The sequence below is a fragment of the Cavia porcellus genome, unplaced genomic scaffold (genome assembly GCF_034190915.1).
Source record: "Cavia porcellus strain 051 isolate PalLab524CR breed Dunkin Hartley unplaced genomic scaffold, mCavPor4.1 scaffold_36, whole genome shotgun sequence".
NCBI classification, from domain to species: Eukaryota; Metazoa; Chordata; class Mammalia; order Rodentia; family Caviidae; genus Cavia; species Cavia porcellus.
Window position 1 is genome coordinate 1,379,177 of NW_026947519.1, and position 8,104 is coordinate 1,387,280.

The window sequence follows — 8,104 nt, forward strand, 5'->3', positions numbered from 1 at the left end:
TTAAATGAGAAAAGGAATTCTGGATGCTGCTTCAACTGAAAGGAGAAACTGCAGCAACATAGGGATGATTTTTTGTATTTTTTTATATCCCACCATCACAGATAGATTGACAAAAATTACCAAAGGAGTATATGCTTTGTGAAAAACATTTAAAGAAAGCAGGATAATAGATATGGACAGAGTGTTCCAATCTACCATGGGGGGAGTTATCCCTTCATTCTTCTTGCCTACACATTGTACCTCTCCAAAACAACCAATGAACTAGCGAACAGTGCAATCTTAAATAAGAGTTAAGGGGCTGGGGATTTAGAACAGTGGCATAAGCGCCTGTCTTGCAAGCAGGCAGTCATGAGTTCAATTCCTGGTACCAATAAAAGGTAAAAAGACAAAAAAAAAAAGAGTTAAAAACTTGAAATTATATCATCCACATTACAGAATCATAATACAGGGAAACTAAAAAAATCTGTAATAATAGCAACATTAGAAAGTATCCTAACATATTGAAATCATCCAAAGAAATTTTGAAGAAACACAAAATCACAGAGAATGTTAAGTTTCAAACAAGGCTGTCTCTAAAATTGAATCATAATGCCGGCATTAAACAAAGTAACTTATTGGACAAAATTAAACTAGTCATATTGGGGAAAATTACAATTATCAATGCCCACATCAATAAAGTAGAACAACTCTAAATTAATAACATGCCATGCATCTCATGTTTCTGAAAACACAAAAAGTATCCATATACAAAAACTGAATAAGAAAGGACACAGGCTAAAATAGAAAAAATCAATGAAATGAACCGTACCCATTATTGTAAACAGTCACTAAGTCAAGCAGATAATTCACTAAGACAATTGTTAGTGCATCCTCGAAAGAACTCCACAGCCAATTTTTCAGAGACAGAAAATCCCCAAGTCAATAGAGGAAGAAAAGAAAAAAAAACTGAAGTCAAAATAGCATTAAAAATCAAGGAAATTGTAAAGATTCACAAAGGACAAAATTATAGAATTCAGAAGAAGCAAAGTGAGTCCTGTATACACAGGTACTAACTGGATCAAAAAGACTTGAAAACCTCATATAATTACAGTACAATTGAATCAAGAGTAGCACAGTCTTAGCTACATTTTCTTGTTTCTGTGACAAAATACCCAACACCCTAAATTAAAAGGCTTGAAGGCTTATTTATCTGACAGTTTGTAAAGGATGCTGTCCATAAACCTCTGGCTCCAAGGAAGTGTGTCACATGGCAGAGGGGCAACTTTCATGGCAGTGGAAGATGGCAAAAGCAACAAAAGATGACTGAGAGGAGGTCCTTTCTGTGCCTTATACTGTATTCAGGTTGCCTGTTCTGCAGCCTTGTGGATATTCATACCCTTAACCCCAGCCAGAAATATAATAAGGAATTGGCATACTAATTTATTAAGCTCACATCCTGAATATCAACACCTCACATGCCAGATTCAGCTACCTATAGAACAACCTCATGATTAAGGAATTAATGGAATATAAAGTCATACACTGTAAGTAATAAATACTGTGTGCTAATAAACACCTGAGCCAGTTGAATTTGCAGCCCAGTTCTGCAAAAACTTTTAGAGAAAATCTAACTCCCATACACTTCAGACTCCTAAAAGGCACTAAGATGTCAAGAGTACATCCAAAATCATTCTTGAATGCTAACATTTTCCTGACTTGTAAACAGAATAAAACTACTAGCCAACCTGCCTATTGAACATAGAATCATTCTCACCAAGATCAGAGCAAACATTTCAAGAAATCATTCTGTAGATATGTTTAAGTGTGCCAGATAGATAACCATATGCTAAGTTTATCAAGAAGAATAGTTTGTACTATCATTGTTTGATGGTTGTCCACTTTTATGCTTTAAATTTATAACTTAAACAACTATTTCTTAGATAACAATATAAGATTACCAACTACTATTGCAATGTTTTTAATCTTAGTGTTACTTTTTTGAAATCTTCTATTATTTCTAACATTTTTCTGTTCTGTTTTTTTTCTAATAATAATAATAACAACAACAACAACAACAATAATAATAGCACCCCCAGAAACAAAACTGTGTGACTTGACCAAGCAGACTTCTTTGCAGGCCTGAAATATGGGCTGATAAATGCAAATCATGCAACTATAGGAATATCAATTATAGCAAGGGCAAAAAGTATGTGATCATCTTAATAGATGCAGATAAAGCCACTGGTATTATCCAACATTCATTCATGGTCAAGCACTATGGAAAATTATGTAGCAAGACATTTGGAAAATGCAAAACACAGATTTTCAGAGTACTGCTAGCAACATGTTCCTTGGTTAAAGGTGAAAGCTGTGTTACATTAGGAAGAAAAAGGCCTTTTTTTGATCACAATCTTTGTTATGATTCTTTTAATTGCAGACATTTAGAAATTAACTAGAGAAGTCAAGTAAGAGAAATAAAATAAAAGGTATATGTTTCAGAAAACATAAAGGAAATGTATCATTTCCAGAAAATATGATGTTTTGCTTACATGATACTAATATATGTGCTAAAGTAAAATATTAGAGGTCTGAAGATTTAGCTCTGTGGGGCTTTATGGCTTATCTGATAAAAAATAATTCCATGATTTCAAACCCACGTAATAAAAAATAAGTGAAATAACATTTAAAGCAAAACAGAAAATATGCAATGTAGCAAAATACAAGATAACACGTAGAAATTTAAAAAAAATTCTACACACTAAAAATGAACTTTCCAAAACTTTTGTTAGAAAAACAAATTCATACACAATAATATTAAAAATAAGTATTGAGGGGTTAAAATAGCAAATTAGGGTAAATTTTCTGTATTGAAGATACTAAAAAGAAAAAGAAAAATGAGGTGGGTATCAGAAAATGGAGAGATATTTCTTGTCTCTGGACAAGCCAAACCAACCCAAACAACACAAGTATACCTGCAAATCTTATATATAGATTTATTCCAATCTTCATAAAAATTAAATTACCAGTGACACTTTTGGCAGGCCTAGTGGAATACATCCCTCAAATCCATGTGAAGTAAGAAGACTCCAAGACTAGCAAAAGCTGTTTCCTGTAAAATGTCAAATGTGAGGGGATCACAAACTATGGCTTGAAGTAATACTATAAAGCTTGATGCTCAAAACAGCATAGAACAGGCACAAGAGTCATAGAATAATGTTATTCAACAGAAGAAACAGAAATAACCACGCAAACATATCATCCCATCAAAGAGCACAAAGTCATATATTGGAGGAAAGAAAGCCACATTAGTAAGTGGTGCAGGGGAGAATGGATATTTATATTTAGAATGTTCAGTCATGATTATTTATCATATCACATTATAGAGGAAAATGAATGAGAGACCTAAATGTGAAAACAAACACATTTTATTTGATGGAAGATATCTTAGGAAAAACTTTTGAAAATACAAGTGTGGGCAAGGGCCTTTTCCAGAAGAACCCCAGTAGTATAAGAAATATTATGGAGAAAATGAGATCACAGCAAATTAAACTGCTTCTATCAAATACATTTACTTTATTAATGAAATGAAAGACAGTTCATAGCATGGAATAATTATCTTTCACTTGTTGCCAAAGGAATAATATCTAAAACATATAAAAACTAAAAAAAAAAATAAACTCTCCAAACAAAATGACAAACCAGAAAATGTACAGCAAAATGAATATAATTTTTTTCAGAAAAAATAAATAGGGCTAAAAAAATATATGGCAAAATGTTCAGTATCACTGACCATATGGGAAATGTGAAATAAAACTCTAGGGATACCACCCTACTTCAGCAGAAATTGCTATGAACAAAAACCCTAAGAAAATATTTACCTTTTCTATTCAAGTTAATGATGCACATTGTATTATTTATTTCATAAAAGGTAATAATTCATATTTTATTCTTATTACTATCTCTTTTATGAAATTCTAATTTTTGTAAAATATAATGTAAAAGAATGGCTTGCTATTTTTAATCCAATAGCAAGGAAACATAAATTGTGAAATTTAAATGGTGGTGCAGAAATTGGAAATGCTAATAAATATGAAATAATAAATGAGGCTTTTATTTCATTTTCTCTGAGGAGGTGATTATGTCGTGCTATTATTTATGCTATCATTACATAAATGTAGCTTTTTATAAAGAATCTATCAAGGTCTTTGTTCTATTTTTAATCAGGTTGTTTGGCATTTTGTTAACTTTTGAGAGCTTTTTGCATATTTTGATTACATTTCAATTGCTTTTTGCTTCTTATAATTTAAGCCATTTCAATATTGCATACCAACATATGCAGTGTTAATGGTTAGGAACACAATGCAGAATAAATATATCAACCTGATTTTTATGGGCAGTACCTCAAATTGATATGATATTTGCAGATGAGCACACGGAAAACTTAGCCGTCTGGCAATTATGAAATGTGCTATATATATCATGCTGTTCAGTACAGTGCAAATGCCATCATAAAACATAAGTTAACCTTATTCCTTTTGCCCAAGATCTCACCCACAATCTCTGTAGTATCTGGCCACACCACTTGCATTTCCTTCACTAAGTTCAACAGTTGAATGCAACATATAAGTCGGAAAGTGTGAATTTTTCTTTCTGTTCTTGACTTTCTTAAATTTTGCCACATGATATAATTTGTAAATGAAAAAATTGCATTTTGAACAACTTTTAATTGTTCATATACATTGCATTTTCATCTGTATGAAATTTCTTTTTTATAGTTTATATTACATGTTTCAAAATTCCACACCTGCTAATAAGTTAAGATCGTGCAAGAGAAATGAGGAGACGAGTGCAAAAAAACAGCACAGTCATGGTAATAAGTGAGTAATAGTAGTAATTCTCTCTGTGAACATTTTATCAATAAAAAGATGAGTATGCCTGAGTGAGTCAAGAAATATACCCATGAAAAAATGGATCAAGAAGCACACCAAATGATCAGCAAGAAATGCATTAACTTCTGAAAGTATTTGGGAGATTAAAAATCAAAATGGAAAATCAGATTCCTTTGAATTGAAAAATTGAATGAAGCAGGAATTGCTATCTGACAATCAGTCAGTCATTTTTACAACAGATTTGATGAAAAAGGAAAACAAAGATTACTGTACATTAGCTAATGAAGTATACAGCCATCAGAAATAACATATACAAATATAGCATGAGAAGGTCCTAATGCCAAAAGTCATAAAACAGACACTTTTGCACGTGAAAATTAGAGAAGAAACTATATGGTTGCAATGCAGTACTGTATAATCCACTGTTACATATACCAGATAATCTAGACAAAGAAACAGAAATAATGTTACAAGTTGAAACAAACATTTGAACAAAAAACCCTATAAACTTTACATCCAACAATAGATACACATTATTTTGAGCATCAAATACAGAGTTCTCCAAAGCAAACTATACACTAGCCCATAATGCATGCATAACTAAGAGCACTGAAATTGTCTCTTCCTGGTCATTAAGTCAGATCAGAAAGCAAAGAAACTAGATACCCAAGGAAAATGAAATCACAGAAACTATGCAAACCTACAGGGACCTAACAAAAACCTCTTGACAGATAAGGAAGTCTCTCAGGAAATTGAAGAAAAAATTAAGAAGTTCTTACAATCCAGAGATCAAGCCAATGTATATTATCTCAGAACCTATGAAACATGATGAAATCCATTCCAAGAGGGGCTGTAAAGCAGAGAATTTTCACATCAGTAAAGCAATGAACTCAAATTATGTAAGAAAGCACCTCAGAGCTGTAGGAAAATTGCAAAAACACACCAAAAGTTAAAATGAGGAAAGAAATAGTCACACTCAAAGCAGGAGCTCACCCAAGTGACCCTAAAATTCAAGAACTCAACAAGTTATTGAATTGATTTTTTGAAAAGTTAAAGAAAACAAAGTTTTTGCCAGTCTCTTCAAAATCAGGAAGAAAATGACCTAAATTCAAATGAGTACAAATTTTAAAAGGCTAAAACAATTTAGATTTCGATGAATGTATCTTCTTGTGAATCTATCTTGTGACTACATGCTGTAAAGAAATGAAGAATTCAGAAGAAAAGCTTTGTAGTACCAAAGCTGAGACAAGAATACACAAGTATGCTAAACTGAGGACACCACTCTAGACAATGTCAATGATTACAACTGAAGAGATAATTTTAAGAACCTACTAATTTAGAATGACCAAAATGCTAAAATATGTGCATCCATTTGAGAACAACTTGAGATAACATAGATTTCTACCAGTTACTTGAAATAAAAATGGAGCAGTATCCAAGTAGCCTGTCTAAGAGGCAATAGTTTAGCTGTTTACTAAACTAGAAAATGATCCCCGCATAAGGCAGAATAGTAGGCCAATAAATTTCAAGAGATCTACTTAGTAACCTTCCCTGATAAATATCCATAACATGGTTGACACAAACAATTTTAAAAATCATCACAAATGCAATGAAACATGTGCACCAAGGATTTATCCCATTGGTTAAGTGATTGTACTATATATGAAAAACAATTCATGGATTGCTTCAGAAGAGCAAACCAACTATAGAAGTTATATTCTCACCCAATAGATGAAGAAAAGGGCTATTTCTAAATTCAAAATCAACTCAGAATAAAAATCAGAATACAATATATAGAGAACCTTTATCTCCATCTAATCAAATGTGTACATGACCCATAAATCAATATTACATTAAAAGGAGAGAAGCTGACTTTTCCTCTAAAGTCAAGAATAAGTCAACTTGTGACTGCCATTATGAAGGCTATAACACAGTTTTGAAATAATTAGCCAAGCAGCTGGAAAAAAGAAACAAATGCATTATAGATAGAGGCAAAAGGAAAATGAAGACCAAGGAGAAAATTTAAAAGAAAAACGACACTACTTTTTCCTGAGTAGGTAACAGCAATTTCATTAAAATTATTATAACTCCAAAGCCTTTCAATGTTATTAACAATCAATATATCACTATATTTCTCACAGATCTATAGAAAAATGTTACAATTTTTATGGAAAAATGGAAGCCTGAGTAACAACAATTCTTCATGACAGTGGCAAGGAAGAAAACATTACAATCCTGGAATTCAAGTTACATCGCAAGTATACAGTGATTAAAAATAAAGTAAAAAGCAAAATATTGTTTTTTTAAAATTCTTGTAGATCAGTGAATGTAAATAAGCAATGTAGAAATAATGCCTGGTTTATTCATACTATCATACATGAAAAAAAAACAGTCAGTTATTATAAGTTTCAGTAGCAGGACAACACAGTTTCGAAAATCTGAGTTCTGAGAAAAGAAATCCCTATGGCTTTTCAGTTCCATAGTCCTGCCATCTTAATGTGTGTTCTGTAACATGTTGATGGTCACTGAACAAATTTTCATCAACACTATACTTCTGAAAAGGAGAACATCCCACACGACTTAATTCATGTTATTTGGGGAATGAGTGGACATTTTGTGAGATTGAAGTGCTGCTCACTGTGCAAAGAGCACCACATACTGAACATTTTAGAGGCAAAAAGCAAGTGGATGTCATAGCACATTTTTATAATATCCACCATTTGTGATGCTAAGGCAGGCCAATCATAGTTTTGAACCTCATATGTACAATAAGGCAATTTAGTGAGATTTTGTTTCAATATTTTAAGTACTTTTTTAAAAAAACAGTATATAAGCATTTTTTAAAAAAATTTTCTTCTTAGCAGAAAATTTATTGATTTTGTGTTATATTTCTAAAAGTATGAAAGGGAGAGAGAGTGGAATATAGGGGTAAGGCAAGGAGGAAGAAAGAGACAGAGACTGAAGGAGAGAGAAAAAAATAGAAAGAGAGAGGAGAGACTCAAGTGAAAGTTTCAGGAAGTCTTTTATCAACAGTTTGTCCTAGATAGACTGCTACCTAGGCATTAATTTGGGCTCCTATGATTCCACACAGACTAGGAGAATGAGGCCCTGTCCCATGGTGTTATGGGTAATAAATCGACTATTATTTTGCAAGGTTTGAGGACATTGTGGGAAGAAGGTTGCATAGAGAAGAACAATGCAAAGGTCTGTAGGGAAAATGAGAGGAGAAAGGGCTT